The sequence below is a fragment of the Equus przewalskii genome, chromosome 27 (assembly GCF_037783145.1).
Source record: "Equus przewalskii isolate Varuska chromosome 27, EquPr2, whole genome shotgun sequence".
Lineage (NCBI taxonomy): Eukaryota > Metazoa > Chordata > Mammalia > Perissodactyla > Equidae > Equus > Equus przewalskii.
This window is the reverse complement of record NC_091857.1, coordinates 35,565,136-35,581,086: the sequence shown is the minus strand read 5'-3', so window position 1 is coordinate 35,581,086 and position 15,951 is coordinate 35,565,136. Positions and strand designations below refer to the sequence as shown.

At 46.6% G+C, this 15,951-nt stretch overlaps 1 protein-coding gene across 9 annotated transcripts in view; it reads right to left on the bottom strand.

The window, feature by feature from the left end:
* Positions 1–15,951, bottom strand: part of IGSF5 (immunoglobulin superfamily member 5) — a 119,109-nt gene that overhangs the window by 37,729 nt on the left and 65,429 nt on the right. For 4 of the 9 annotated variants that reach the window (XM_008538130.2, XM_008538139.2, XM_070597542.1 and 1 more), the window contains exon 1: positions 3,448–4,017. The gene's annotated coding sequence lies outside the window, so the exon portion shown is untranslated. Of the gene's footprint in view, positions 1–3,447; positions 4,018–8,498; positions 8,678–10,922; positions 11,201–11,291; positions 15,669–15,951 lie in introns of those variants that run through there. The other 5 variants (XM_070597537.1, XM_070597536.1, XM_070597538.1 and 2 more) reach the window with 2 other exon arrangements.

Below are 15,951 nucleotides of genomic sequence, written 5' to 3'. Positions count from 1 at the left end.
TGGGCGTTCACCGTCAGAGTGCGGGAGCCCCTCGCAGCTCTCCGAGTCCCTGCATACATCAGTCAGGGCTTCTCAGCGGCACCTGCCTCCCCTGGGAACTTGTTAAAAAAGTAGATTCTAGGACCCACTCCAGACCTGCTGGATCAGACACGCCATGGGGAGCCCAGCAATCTGTCTAAACAATTAAACAGTGTTCCACTTCTGGTCCACGCTCAAGGTTGAGGATCACTGTGTTACATGATCTTACCCCCCAGCCCACGGATATGTAAAGGGATGCAGACGGTATGCCATTCCCACTGAATCACGGACCCAGAGGTAGGAGCGAGGGTTTCCTGCTCTTCGTTTTGGTCACGATACTTTCTTTAATCATTGAGGAAAAAATCCTGCCCACAATGAGTTTACACTCTAAAGGGAAAACAGGCCACAAAATGAAGGAATTGATCATGAGCCTATGAGAAGGTAGCCAGAGGTATGGCGAAAAATAGAACAGGGAGGAGCATGTGCGAGGAGGTGGGTGCATGAGATGGGCTGGCTAATGTTTCAAATAGGGGGGTCAGAGAAAGGATCCCCAAGAAGGTGCTCCATGAACAGTGAAGGAGGGAGGGCAACAGTCCACGTCAATATCTGCAGAGGAGCTTTCTGGGCAGAGTCACAACAGGTGCAAAGGCCCTGGGGTGGGACTGTGCCTGGTATGTTTGAGGACCTGCAGGGAGGACTCCGGGGCCAGGGCAGAGTAGGGGGAGTGGAAGAGGGAGAGGGCAGAGGTCAGGGTAGGTGAGGAAGGCCTTACTGGCCCCTTGGCAGCACACCAGGATCCCATCATGCATGCCTCCTGGCCCTCCTTCCAATCCCCTTGTTCTTTGACAACCCTCCTGCTCATCCTCCATCCTTGCATTTCCTCTTTTTACTTTTTCTTTCTCCCCTGGGACAGGCTTATCCAAGGCGGTCCCAGCACTGCCAGTCCTGCTAGAGGACTTGGAGTTCAGTCACCCACTGATTGTATCAGGAACTGCCTGCAAAAACAGCAGCTCCTGAGCCCCGGAGAAGGGTCTCTTTATTTCAAACATTTCTCAGCCCCAGCGACCTGTGGAGCACAGTGTGTGGGGGAGGACAGTCACTTTGGCCTTGGCATCCACACAGATTTCACAGCCCTGCTGGGGGATTCCAACCCCTCCCTCCAAAATACAGGGTGCCAGTTTCCATCAGGGACCCCGGGCAGGACTTTGTAATGAGTGGATGCCCCGTCCAGGATCACAAAGGCGCTCAGGCCTGTGACCCACATTGGACATGTCGGCCAGTTACTGGGTGCTCACAGCTCAAGAGAAGGAATGTGGGGTTTCCATCGTTTGTTTCTCGCTGTCTTTGGAAAGTAGGATCCAGCCTGTGTGCTAAACGGTAACGACTTGTGTGTAAGGTACGAAGCGTCTCTGCTACCGTCCATTCTGCGTGAACCCAGCCCCGTGCAATGATCTAAAACAGACCCAGCAAACCCCTAGAACGACGCCTCCATAGCGAGCTGTGCAGCAGCCGTACACAGACCGAAGTGAAATCACGGCCTTCCCAGATTGATTCAAGATCCCGAATTTTGATGCCCCAAAGAAATCATTTACTAATCTTCAAGGTTCAGCGAACACAACTCGACAAGTCAGTTGCTCTACTAGTCGTCGAGAATGCTAGAGCCGAGCAGAGGATGACTGAGAAATGGAGCTGTTGAGTTACAAAAGGTTACGCCTTTTACCAAAAGCAGTAAGTGCAAAGCATGGGGGCCAGCACAGTGGCGCAGCAGTTAAGTGCACACGTTCCGATTCGGCGGCCCAGGGTTTGCTGGTTCGGATCCAGGGTGCGGACATGGCACCGCTTGGCAAGCCATGCTGTTCCAGGCATCCCACATATAAAGTAGAGGAAGATGGGCATGGATGTTAGCTCAGGGCCAGCCTTCCTCAGCAAAAAAGAGGAGGATTGGCAGCAGATGTTAGCTCAGGGCTAATCTTCATCAAAAAAAAAATTTTTTTTAATATAAATAAATAAATGCAAAGCGTGGACTTGGCACTTTTGAAATGGCGGCAATAGCTTAAGGTCCTCTAGGAGATGCTTCCAGTTGCTGAGAGCCAAGGCAGCAGGCTGCAGATGAAGAACAGCTCAGCTAACTCTCAAATGCTCCATCCTGCCAACGTCCTGACACGCCATCCTCCCTTATTTTCTCCGTATGAGAGAATGAATGACTCCACTTCCAGTGAGCCCAGCAGAACTCAGCAGGTGGGCTGTGTCGGACCCCACTCGGAGCCACAGGAACCCAGCTGTAAGGTTGCCACAGACGTGGGTTTGTGCAGAGATGGTCTGGCGTGTGCAGGAAGGACTGTGGGAAAGCTGATTTCAAGTGTCCACTGAAGTCAGCCAAGTCGCTTTAATGAAGTGGGGACCTATGCCGAGTGATTGGCAAGTCACCTTTCTGTGGAGTGGTTTGACGGGCCCGAGATTTGACTTCTCATGCATTTCATTATGGAAGACTCGAATTACCTACTTTTAGTTGCAAAACTGTGAAGTCTTCTTAAAATCTTAAAATCTTATTAAAAAAGACAGGATTTTAACCCCCAACCAATTCCTTACTGCCCCAACAAGATGAAAACACCCAGAAGATCGTTTGGACCCAGCAAGCTATTCATCACAGGACAAAAACTGCTGAACTTGGTCATCTCACTTAATTAGCCACACACACAAACCCTTCTTGGGGGCTTCCAGGAAATAGCTGGATGTCATAACATCCAAAAGTGCCTGCCAGCGTCCTGTTTTAGGCAATAGCATGAAGCCCAAACCCTAAAAAAAAGGAGGCAAGTGCTTCTCAGGGGTGGCAAGAATTACAGGAACAACATCCATGCCAGGGGCCCGCTGCAGACCACCGCGCCTCACAGGACGGCCCAGCGCTCTCCTCCGCTCCCCCGACCCCAGCTCCCTGCACCCCTCCATCAGGAGGGGCCTCAGCGCAGCCTGCCAGACCAAGGGCCGTCCCAGCGCTTCCAGAGATGTGGGAGCAAGGCTCCTGTCCACAAGCCTTCTCCTGAGCTGGGAGAATAATGGCATTTCAAAGTCTGTGCGCTGAGCGTGAGTCACAGCAATTTCCCGGCATTTGAACCCTGACCTCCTAAACTCCAGCGAGCCTTGGCTTTCAGCGCATCCCTGAGAACAGCTCACCACGACAGGGCCGCTCGCTTGATGGGAACCCCGCTCGAACTCCTACACCCTCGGAGCAGCCAGCTCTTTTAATCTTTAACTTTGTGGAAGTTGGGAAACAAAGAATGTGTGTTGGATCGTCCAACACTTTCCCCCGGAGACGGCTCCCCGCGGTGGCCTCCCGAGGGCTCGGCGCCCTGCTCCTGGGGAGGAGACGGTTCCCCTGGAGAAACCCACCAGACACCCCCACCGGGGAGCCACACCCAGGGGCTGTCTCACCTGAGGCAGGTAAACCTCTGCAGGACATCAGAGAAGGTTCTAGTTCCCAAAAGTCTTCCCGGCCTCTCTCCATGCAAATGCAGGAACAAATCTGTCTGGCGACCAGAGAATCTCGGCCCACCCCACCCGGCTAACAGGAAGTTCCTCACGAAACGTTCTGTCACGTCACAGGCCAGGTCCTAAACCCAGAAGTGGCCTCCGCCTGCCACAGGCCCCTCACTTCCGGAAGGTGCAGGTGCCCCAGAGCGGCATATCTCCTGTTAATCATTAGCCAGCCCCAACCAGCGGCCCAGGAAGTCCAGGCCGGGCTGAGAATGCCAAGGCCACAGGGCCAAGGCTGTGCTCCCAGCCGGCTTCGGCTCGCTGTTCCTCCTCTGAGCCTTGTTCAAGCCCTGCAGAGCCAAGACGCAGCTGGGCCCCACGCCAGCCTGGTGGTCCTCGTCCACAGCTGAGCTCCTTCCTGCCTGTGGATGGCAGACTGGCCAACCCTGCTCCCTTCTGGCCTCTGACACAGGCCCAGGGGCTGGTGAAGCCGGTTCCTTCTCCCAGCCAGGCGCCTCCATGTCCACAAGAATAGGTTCTTTTATGAAAGAAAAAAAGGCCAAAGGGTGAGTCTCGGCTCTCAGTGCATCACGTGCCCCCGTGAGGAGGAAAGCGCAGTTCCCTGCGGCATATTTGCACCGGGACTGTTAGGAGGTTTAAGGCACGCCTCCCAAACCCCTGCCCCAGCTCCTCAGAGCAAAGGAGCTTGGTTTTTCAGAGCCCTGGGACAATTTCTGGAAAACACCGTCTCCCAAAACCCTGCTGCACAGCACCGTTACTAAACTGTCTGCCCCCATACGGTTCGTTTTCAATATCTGGCTTGTCCCCCTCGTTACATTCTAATCTTGTCAGGAGACTCAGGGTCAAGGGCGTCTGCACAACCCAGACACGATGTGGATCATATGTGTAGAATAAGACCCTGAAATAAATAAATAGGGGGAAGTACTGTCCCTTCCAGCTGAAGGGGGTCAGAATAGGCCACCCCAAAATGTGTCACTTTGGCATAAAGATTATTTTAAACCGAAGACATTTGAAATTCAACAGATGCAAGAAAAAGCCTTTTCAGTGCTTCCTTTTTCTGACTAAAAGCAGCAACTTCAGGGAAAGAAGGCCGCCATAGATTCCCCTTTAGAGTGGAGCCACCCCCAGAAGGGAGAACGTAAGTAAAATGTACTCAAGATCCCTTCTTCAGGAGTGTTTATGGCCCGGAATAAGATGGAAAGACCACTCATATCTGTATAGACAAACATTATCACAAACTTTCTTGTCTTTTGTTTGTTCTTCCAAAAATCTGTTTGTCTTTCCTAAATAAACCTATTTGTTCTCCTCCCTTCCCTTTCTCCTACTAAATTATGTATGTAAGCTTTTAACTCTTACCATTTAATGAGGCTGCTACTTCCTTTGTTCGTTCCCATATGCATGCAGAGTAAACTTTTTCTCCTGTTAAACTGTCTTGTCCGTTTAATACACAGGCCCCAGGCACTAAACCTAAGAGGGTAGAGGAAAACATTTTTTCCTCCTCTCCTACAAGACTCCGTGCTGGGAGCTGGTCAGAAAAACGGTCAGTAAAACGTAGACTCAGGGAGTCAATATATTAGTGAAATAATCTAACAAATATACACAGGGTTGTAGCATCTTATTCATAAGCTGTGTCCCTGAAGACCTAGCACAATTCAAAACGCAAATAATTGCAGAACAATGAGCCACAGAAATAAAAGTCTAAGACCGGTGTAGCTCATTTCTGCCCTGATGTGCTTTTTTATTTTCTCAGCTTCAGTCCTAATATTGAGACTATCAATCAGTGCAGGGAGTCGTGAGAAGGGGCCTTCAGGGCACAGTATAGCATCTGACTTTCCAGACCAAGCTCTCCAGCCCCAGCCTTAGCCTCAGCACTACTACTGGAGAATATTGTTAGAGCGTCTAGAAAATTCTAAGTTATAAGAACAATGAGTGTGTTGGGAAGGAAGAAAATTTTTTCCTCTACCCTCTTCAGTTCTGTGCCTGAGCCCTTGGAAATTAAAGTGACAAAAGATAGGTTAACAAGAGAAAAACAAGAGATTAACGAGTTTATGAACACGTGCAGTGCACATACACCCAGGAGAAACGCTGTGATGAGCAACTCCAAGAAGTGGTTAGAATTCAGCCTTTGATGGAATCTTAACAAGACAATAAGTTCGTAGAGAAGGGACAAGATAAAGGAAAAGGAGTTTAGGCTTTTAGGGGTGGCAAACTGTGGCCAGGTGAATATATAGGGGAAACTAATGGAAGATAAGGATTGTTTTTGGTAAAGTTTTTTATGTAGATTCTGGCAAGAGTCTGCAGTGACCAAGACCATTTTGCCCCTCCTGGTACAAGAGACGGGAGGGCAGAGAGTTTGCTTGGTGTCTGTTGTTTCTCAATTATCTTCAGTTTAAAATAATCCTTATGATGGGACTAGCCCACCGGTGTAGTGGTTAAATTCGTATGCTCTGCTTTGGCAGCCCAGCTTTCACAGGTTTGGATCCCAGGTGCAGACCTACACACCACTCATCAAGCCATGCTGTGGAAGCGTCCCACATACGAAGTGGAGGAAGATTGGCACAGATGTTAGCTCAGGGACAATCCTCCTCAAGCAAAAAGAGGAAAATTGGCAACAGGTGTTAGCTCAGGGCCAATCTTCTTCACCAAAAAAATTTTAAAAATAGTCCTTATGCCAAAGAGGCGCATTCTGGGGTGGCAGATTGTGACCTCCTACAAGGGCCATAACAAAGTGCATATATATAACAACAATAACCACTCTTAGAAGTTCTGTAGCAAGTGGAGGGTCCCCCACTGCCAACCCTGGGCCCTGGGTACTCCTGTCCACCAGCTCCTGAGCAGCCGCCCCAAGACCAGAGTGAAAACACGATTTGCGAAACATTGGAAGGGCAGCTCTGAAAGTGTGTAGTACTGAGGGACTTTTTTTTTTGGAATTTGGGAGGTTTGCATTATTTCAAAGTTTGAGCATAAAGAGAGATTTTACTAATGTTTTTAGCCTGTGCTATTTTAAAATCACAAAGTTCAGGTTTACATAAAACATATTCACACTGTAATTCAAACTGTGGTAAAGGCTCTGAAGTAAGTTTTGATGGGGGGGTAGGGGGGGAGTGGGAGTTCTCCAAGGAGATTGGGTTTGAGCTCAGATGGGGGTGGGGGGCAGGTTAGGAGTTAATCGGGTACAAGGTGGAGTCCCCAGAGGACCACCTCCTGCGGCAGAGGGAACCGTGTGCGTCCAGGCAGCGGGGTGGGCGGCAGGAAGCCTGGCTCAGCTGAGAAGTTAAAGAGGCTCCTGGAAACTGATGCAAAGAGCTGGGAGGCAGTAGGGCCTTAGAGGAGCCCAGAGAGGGGCAGGGGCCAGAATAAATGTAAAAAGGAATATCAGGAAAGTAGTGAAAAATTTTCAAATAAACTAAGAAGATTACTGGATTATCTGATAATAGGGCCTGAGCTGTCTTTGAACTAGTTGAAACTCTAAGTTCATGATGGTTAATTTTATGTGTCAACTTGGCTGGGACACGGGATGTCCAGATATCCGGTTAAAGATTATCTCCGGGCGTGTCTGTGAGGATGTCTCTAGAAGATGTTAGAGGATACGAGAAGACGTTAGGTTTGAATCAGTCAGTAGACTGAGTAAAGCAACTGGCTCTCCCTAATGTAGGTGGGCCTCATCTAATCTGTCGAGGGCTTGAATAGAACAGAAAAGTGGAGGAAAGGTGAATTCATCCTCTCTGCCTGACTGTTTATCTGAAACATTGGTCTTCAGCCCTCAGACGTTGCCAGTCCTGGTTCTCAGGCCTTCGGACTCAAACTGGAATGACACTGCCAGCTCTCCTGGGTGTCCACCTTGCAGACAGCAGACCGTGGGACTTCTCAGCCTCCGTAATCGCATGAGCCAATTTCTCGTGATAAACACATCCATATAGATAGGTTCTCTTTCTCTGGAGAACCTTGACTAATACAAAATTGTAAGAAACTGAGAGTAACACAAATGATTCCAGTACATAGAGATGCAAATAACCTTAGGTGAAGATGCAGTTGATTTCTGCCCTGCAGATATTGAGCAGTTTTGCCCCTATGTGTACAGCCACACATCTTTTAACGATGAGGATATGTTCTCAGAAATGCGTCCTTGGGCAATTCGGTCATTGTGCGAACATCCTAGAGTGCACTTACACAAACCCAGATGGTATGGCCCACTGCCCACCTAGGCTACATGGTACAAATCTTATGGGACCACCATCATATATGGGGTGGTCTCTCATTGACCAAAACATCGTTCCGCAGCACACGACTGTGAATGTTTCAGCACTCAATTATGGGATATATATGTGTGTTCTTTGAATTCTCCCCCGAATCAGTTGTTATATCTTGCTGGTTCCCTCAACCAATTAATGAGTTAAATAAAATCTTGGACGTGTGTTCCTTTCAGATTTGCATGAGAGCCACGATTTTAAATCCTTTCACAGGAGCCCTTTGAGGAATTTAAGTGTACACGTGGCACGATCTCTGTAGAACATTTAGCAAATATTAAAATATAAAGTAGGTCAAGTCACATAAAAATGCCCACATTTAACTGTTTTTCACCTACAGAAATGGCAATTTCATATTAGGCTCAACCTAATACAAAGAAGAAAATAAAAATCATCTATATTCTCTGTATCACCCAGAGATAAGCATTATGAATTTTTAATGAATACCTTCTATTATTTTCCTTATTACAAAAGTGATCCATACTCACTACATAAAAATTAGAAAATGCAGGTAAGCAAAAAGGAGGAAAACTTTAAAACGGATTGCTCTTAAGACTGCCTCACAGAGACAAGTACTGCTAGCACCATGGCAAGTATCTGCTAAAGTGTTCGTACAGTACCTACTGCTTAGTAACCAGGTTTCATCTGCTTAATACATTGCAAACCTCTGCCCCCTGTTAGGAAATACATTCTTTTTAATGACTAGGCATAGTTCCACCAACTGAAGGTCGCGTCACTTACCTTTGCAGGTTCCTCCTGTTGGGGTTCACATCGCTCAAGGTGGTGAACACCATCACAGCTGGATCAGAGAGTGTATGCATAATGATTTCCTTAGGATCACTTCTGAACAATGCGGTCTCATCAACTAAGGACCTCGGGGGATGATGGATTAGTGGAGACAGTAAACAGATCCGCGATCGCTGGAGAGGAGGGATAAATGAGAGGAGAGGATTCTTAGGGATAAATGTATAATACTGTAACAGTGGATCCATGTCATTATACATATGTTCAAACCCATAGAATGTACACCAGGAGGGAACCCTAGGGTCAACTATGGAGGTTGGGTGATTATGATGTATCAGCGTAGGTTCATCAATTGTAACAAATGTACCAGTCCGCTGGGGATGTTGACAAAGGGGTAGTCTATGCATGTTGGGGGCAGGGCGCATATGGGAAATCTCTGTACCTTCTGCTCAATTTTGCTGTGAACCCAAAACTGCTCCAAGAAATAAAGCCTATTGTTTTTTTTTAAAAATGCAATTGCTGGGTCAGAAGACATGCACGTTGTAAGAAGCCTGAAATATCCTGGATTAGCAAAAAGCTCTCCAAGATAGCTACATTGCCCCTAGCACCTAATGTCCAAGGCCATCAACACACTCAGCTATTTTAATTTTTGATAATTTGAATGACAAAAAAATTGTTTTAAATCATTATTGTTTCAATTATAAAAAGAATGTGTTGTCAATGTGGAAAATTCAGAAAAATTCCAGAGGTCATCAAGCAGAATCCAGAACCTTGCCACCCAGGGAGACCCACTATGATGTGTTTGTTATAAAGCCTCCCAATGCTTTAAGTGTGTGAATGTGCATCTATGCCTCTAGGAGTGTGTATGTGTGTGTGTCATGTATAATTATTAACTTTTTATTGAAGTATTATATATAATCTTAAATAGAATATCTGCATTTCTCACATAACCCACTACACTTGGTTGAACAGTGTCCCCAAAAATTCTTGTCTACCAAAACCTGAGAATGTGACCTTCTTTGGAAGTAGGGTCATTGCAGATGTAGTTAAATAAAGGTGAAGTCACACTGGATTACGGATGGCCCTAACCCAATAATGTCCTTCTAGGAAGAGAGAATTTGGACACAGAGAGAAGATTCTGTGAAGACACACAGGGAGAAGGCCATGTGACCACAGAGGCAGAGACTGGAAGGATGCTTCTGTGAGCCAAGAAACATCAAGAACTGCTGGCAACGCCCAGATGCTGAAGAGGCGAGGAAGGACCCTGCCCTAGAAGCTTCAGAGGGAGCGCGCCCCTGCCCAGACCTCGAGTTCAGACTCCTACCCTCCAGAACCGAGAGGGTAAACGGGTATTGTCTTAAGGCATCTAATTTGTAGTGCTTTGTAACAACAGCCCTGGGAAACGAATGCACCCACCTAACCAAACGGCCTAAATGTCTTTCCATCAATTTCTAATATAGAAATTTCTAATACGAAATACTTTTAAGTGGCTAAAAAGCGTTATGTTTTATGAATGTACCATCAGTTATTTAAAGAATTCTTTGTGATTAAACATGAAGTTGCATCTATGTTTCAGCTACTAGAAATCTTTTTCTTGAACAACCATATATATTTTCACATATTATATAGTAAAATAGTGTTGTCTCTGCAATTTTATATCCCTTTTAATTTAACACTATTTTATAAGCATTGTTGCATATCATTAAAAACCATTCACGAACATTGTTTCAATGGCTTCATAGTACTATGCTGCATTAGGATACATAACATCATGTCATTATGAGTGTATCATAATGGCTGTAAGAACACCCAGGTGGTTAAACATTGTGCTGTTTCCAGCTTTTCAATATTGCAAATAATACTGAGATGAATGTATTTATGTATATAGAGGGCTAGGGTGCTTTTTCTTTTCTTTTGTATTTGGTACTATATCTTACAGTAGGCTCTTTTAATTACAATCATATATCAAAACATTAATCAGTTTAAAACTATAAACAGTTAAATTAGTTTCCAGAACTATGCCGACTTGAGATCCTGCATTCAGTGCTTGAGACGACTTATGTCGCCACGCCCTCAACAGCATTGAATATTGTCATTTTTGTGAGTGTGGTTAACGAGGGTACAAAATTAATAAATCCCTCTTTAGGTAGGAATTTGCAAAATGCTCTCTGTCCGTTACATGCCTGGATTCACAAAATCCTAGGAGAAAAGTCAACTAGGAGAATATGCCGATAAAGTAGCAAGGACCATTTCTGCCCCTCGTGTAGGAATGCCTTTAATGGCTTTATTTAAGTTACTTTAACATCAACCCTATCAGTAGAGACATGATTAGCAATTTTGGCCCAGGGCAACAGCAGAAAATTCACCCTCTGTTTAAACCACCCTAAACCTTAGTGGCTTAAAATAAGAACAATTACATACTTTGCACTCTGGGCAGGGCTCAGCAGAGATGGCCTGTCCTGCTCCACAGTGTCAGCTGGAACAGATCAGATCTGCTGGAGGACCCACCTCCAAGATGGCTCGTTCACAAGGCTGCAAAGTTGGTCCTGAGCAGTGTCTGCGCTGAGGGTCTGCATTTCTCTCCATATGGAACTCTCTGTGGGACTGCTTGGGCTTCCTCACAGCATGGCAATCAGGTTCCAGGAGTAATTGCTCCATTAGACAGAAGATGGAAGCTGCTAGCCCTTTAAAGCCTGGACCTAGAAATTGGCACAGTGTCACTGCATTAGTTTTCTGTTACTGAGTAACAAACTGCCGTAAATGTAGTGGCTTGAAACAGTACCCACTTACCATCTCACCGTTCTGTAGGTCAGAAGCCCGGGCAGAGTCGGCTGGGTTCTCTGGCAAAATCAAGGCGTCAGTCACACCGGGGTCCTTACCCGGAGGCTTTGGGAACAAATCCACTTTCAAGTTTATTCAGCTTGTGAGCTGAACTCATTTGCTTCTGGTTGTAGGGCTGAGGTCCCCATTTCCTTGCCAGCTGTCAGACGAGGGCCACTCTCAGCTCCTACAACGTCAGCCTCTCCATCTCCCAAGCCAGCAGCGAATCCCCCTTCTGCTTCGAATCTCTGACTCCCTCTTGTGCTGCCAGCTGGAGAAAACTCTCTGCTTCGGAAAGGCTCATTTGCTTAGATGTGGCCCACCTGGATATTCTCGCTTTTGCCCCATAACATAACAGACATGAGAGTGACGGCACACCATATTCACAGGTCCGACCCACACTCAAGTGGGAGGGGGTTACACAAAGAAAGAGGTGATTGGGAGTCATTTTAGAATCCTTCCTACCACAGTCACTCCTGCTGTGTTCTATTGCCCAAGTCACCGAGTCCAGACTCAGGGAGAAGGGGCTTAGACCCCTCCACGGAGGGATGTCGAAGAATTTGGTGGTCATGTTTTAAAACCACCACATCCTCAAATCAGTTTGGCTGTGAGAAGAGGACATGAAGGAATGGGAGGATGTGACCTGTGTTTACAAAGGCTTCCTAGACAAGCAGGCTCCCAGCCCTGGACCTCAGGTCTCAGGGGTCACCTGTCCTCCGGGGGACAAGATACCTTGTGAGAACGATTTGGTTTTGTCAATGGGCAAAGAGTGGTGTTTGCTGAGAGCTGAAAGGGCTTTAAAATGTGAAAAATCTTTTAAAAGAAGTCGTTAAATTTGGGGGCCTTCTGCTGGTATCCTGGCCCTAAGCCAGGAGTTCCCCGCACCCTAGTAACTGTCTTGTGTATCATACGGTTCACACACTAATGGTTGGACAAAAAGCAAAATAAAAGTGGCTCTTGAAAAGGAACTTAGATCTTCAAAGACAAACAAGACATGTTTTTGAAAATGAATTCCAAAGCACAGATAAGTATAAATTGCCTTTGAAACATCATCATCTAATTTATTCTATTCTATTTTTACTAGAGAATTCTCATTTTAGGCATGTCAAATGGCTTGACACATCACAGGTGCGTGTGGCTAAGAAATGAGCACATTGCCCTTTTTTGGCAATTAGTATTTGCTTGGTAGATTAAACACTCTGGATGCTACTGTTGGCTCTCGCGGTGGCATTTTTCTCGCTTCTGTGGATGAGAGTTAAGTTTACTTTGACTTCAGATAGGAACATCCATCAAGCAAGCTGTTGTGGGTTGAATTGTGTCTTCCAAAAAAGATATGTTGAGGGGCTGGCCCCGTGGCCGAGTGGTTAAATTCGCGCACTCTGTAGCAGGCGGCCCAGTGTTTCGTTAGTTCGAATCCTGGGCGCAGACATGGCACTGCTCATCAGACCACGCTGAGGCAGCGTCCCACATGCCACAACTAGAAGAACCCACAATGAAGAATACACAAATGTACCGGGGGGCTTTGGGGAGAAAAAGGAAAAAATAAAATCTTTAAAAAAAAAAAAAAAAGATATGTTGAAGTCCACACCAGCAGGACCTCCAAATGTGACCGTGTTTGGAGATAGGGTCTTTACAGAGAAGTCAAGTTGAAGTGAGGTCATTAGAGTGGGCCCTAATCCATTATGGATAAAAAGGAGAAGTTTGGACACGCAGACAGACATATATAGAGGAAAGACAAGGTGAAGAGTCACAGAGAGAGGCTGTGTGAAGACAGAGAAAGAGATCGGAACGAGGCTGCCATAAGCCAAGGAACGTCCAGGCCTAGCAGAAGCTGGAAGAGGGCAGGAAGGAGTCTCCCCCACAGATTTTGGAGGGTGCATGATTCTGCACATACTTTGATTTCTTACTTCTGGACTCCAGAACCTTGAGACGACAAATTGACTTTCTTCTAAGCCACCCAGTTTATGGCTCTTTGATCCAGCAGCCCGGACTCTAAGAGACCAGTGTTTCCTGAATTTACTGCTCTCTCTAGTCACTTTAGATGGCCGGTGAAAATGCTGCTGTCCAATGATCTTTTGCTGGTTCCGTGCTTCTCATGGTCCCACTCTGTTTTATTCACCTTGTGTATCTCCTTCAAAAATTGAAGTCAGCATCAGTGGGTTGTTGGGGACTTTTTGGAATATCCTAAGACTCCAAAGGACTGTTCTTTAGGACATCTGTATTTCAAGTCTTGAACTGACTTAATGTTGCTTTCTCTTCCCCTCTTTGTTTCTTCATTTGTTTATTTTCTGTATTCTCCTGGCCAGGACCTGCTGACTGATCATACTCAGATGTCTACACTCCCCGTTTATTGTATTCTTGCCATTCTGTGGACCACACTGGCTATCTCTACTTGCTAATGAAACTTGACCGTGTTGTCTGCCTCTTCTGAACTCAGGGATTCCGATGTGGTCATCTTTCTATTCTCCAGAAGACTTGACACAGGGCCAAGCAGAAAGGGTGCCCCAAGAATAGCTGCTGGCTTGCTCCAACATCCATTTTTCCCCATTCTCTGGCAGTAGAACCCTACTCTTTAGCTGGGCGCAAATACAGACCCATCTCCCAGCCCTCTCTGCTCGCAGCCACGCATGGCCGTGGCTCCAAATTCTGATCAATGGGATCGAGTTGATCCTGCCCTTAAGAGAAATCTGTTCTCCTCTCTCTTCTTTTCCACCTTCCTACAGGGTGGAAAGTGGAAGTGGTCATGAGCCACCACAACTGCACCCGAGAGGTGGCAGAGCGAGAGGATGGAAGGAACCTGAGCCTTCAAAGGCTCCAAAGAGCAGGGCTGCCCCATGTGGGCTTTTGCAGAGAGAAATAAATTTCCACTTTAACTTACTGTTGTTTTGGTCTCTATAGCAGCCAAACCTATATACTAACTGACTATATAAGTGGATATATAGACAAAAGCTAGAGACCACTAGGGAAATTCAAGGTTTACTGGGCAAAGTTTTAGTCCTAGGTAGTTAGAAAGAACGTGGATTTGGAGTTATAAATGGTACAAGTTACTTAGCCTCCACCAGACTCAGTTTCTCTTTTGTAAAGTGGTGATACTAACATCTGCCACATGGGGCTGCATTGGATTAAATTTGATATGTTTGTAAAGCGTCAAGCACATAATAGCCGGCAAATGGTAAGTATCATTATCATTAAATGTTTCACAAAACAAGAGTTCATTCAGAAATGTTAAGTCTCATTTAGACACAAGTGTATCCCTCTTTACAGTTTCTTGGCCTGGGTTTCTAAAAAAGAAGATGCTAAATGAAAAAAAAAAAGGGGGGGATTGGTGAGCAGGTGGTTTATTTGGGAGATGACCCAGGGAACAGGAGAGGGGAAGAAAAAGAAGAGTGCACTAGCTTCCTAGGACTGCCATGACCACAAACTGGGGCTTAAACAATACAGATTTCCTCTCTCCCAGTTCTGGAGACCAGAAGTCTGATATCAAGATGTCAGCAAGGGCGTGTTCCCTCTGCAACCTGCAGGAGAGAATCCTTCCACGCTTCCTCCTAGTCTCTAGGGTGCTTGCCGTCGATCCTTGGTGTTCCTTGGCTTGTGGCTGCATCTCTCCAGTCTCTGCCTCTTTGTCACACAACCATCTCCCCACATGTCTTCACATCATCTTCCTATAAAGACACCAGTCGTGATGGATTATGGCCCACCCCACTCCAGCATGACCTCATCTTAATTTAACTGCATCTTGCAAAGACGCTATTTCCAAATAAGGTCACACTCACAGGTACCAGAGGTTGAGACTTGAACACCTCCTTTTGGGGGACACAACTCAACCCACAACAGTGAGATGGTGAAGGAAGAAGAGACGATCTTGTCAAGGAAACTGCTGTGGACAATGTTGCTCCGTCCTGTCTGGACCTCCTGAGAAGTGTAGAGACTGCCTCTACAACTGTTTGCCTAAAGGACAGGAAGTGTGAACACTTACTCACCAGCTTCTGCTCCCACAGGTATTTCCTGCAAGGATATTACTCCCCACATTGGGCTTCCCCATTCACAGCATCAGAGGAACCCTGGAGCAGAGGGTAAAAACCTGCAGCATATGCTTGCAGTAAGCTGTTATCAGCATGAAGTGGCTTGAACATAGAGCAGAAATGTAGTTCTAGCCCCTGCTGAAATCAGAGGTCAGGCCAAGAGGACACAAGTCCAAGCACGACATGCTTCCTGAAGGACACCCCTCTCACCTCTCAGATTGCTCTTCTCTGCGTTAGTTCCACTGTGTCATCAAGTCTGTAAGCTGGTGGCCAGCCACAATCCCTACAGACGACTCCATAGCGAAGGTGTGGGTGAACCAGCAACCTGCAACCAACCAGGAACCATGATGGAAATGTATCCCCTCCCTCCTCCACCGCTCATTCTAGACTTTCCTCATGCCCTCTCAGTGCTTCCACTGGTCCAGCTGGCTTGTCTAAGAGCTGCCCAACCATCATGCCTTCTCAGCTGGCACACTCTGATGAAGCAAGCAGTCATGTTGGAGAGGTCCATGTGACAAGGGAATGAGACTCCTGAGGGCAGACTCCAGTCAACAGCCTGCAAGGAGCTGAATCCTGCCAGCAACCACATGAGCTTGAAAGTGAATCTT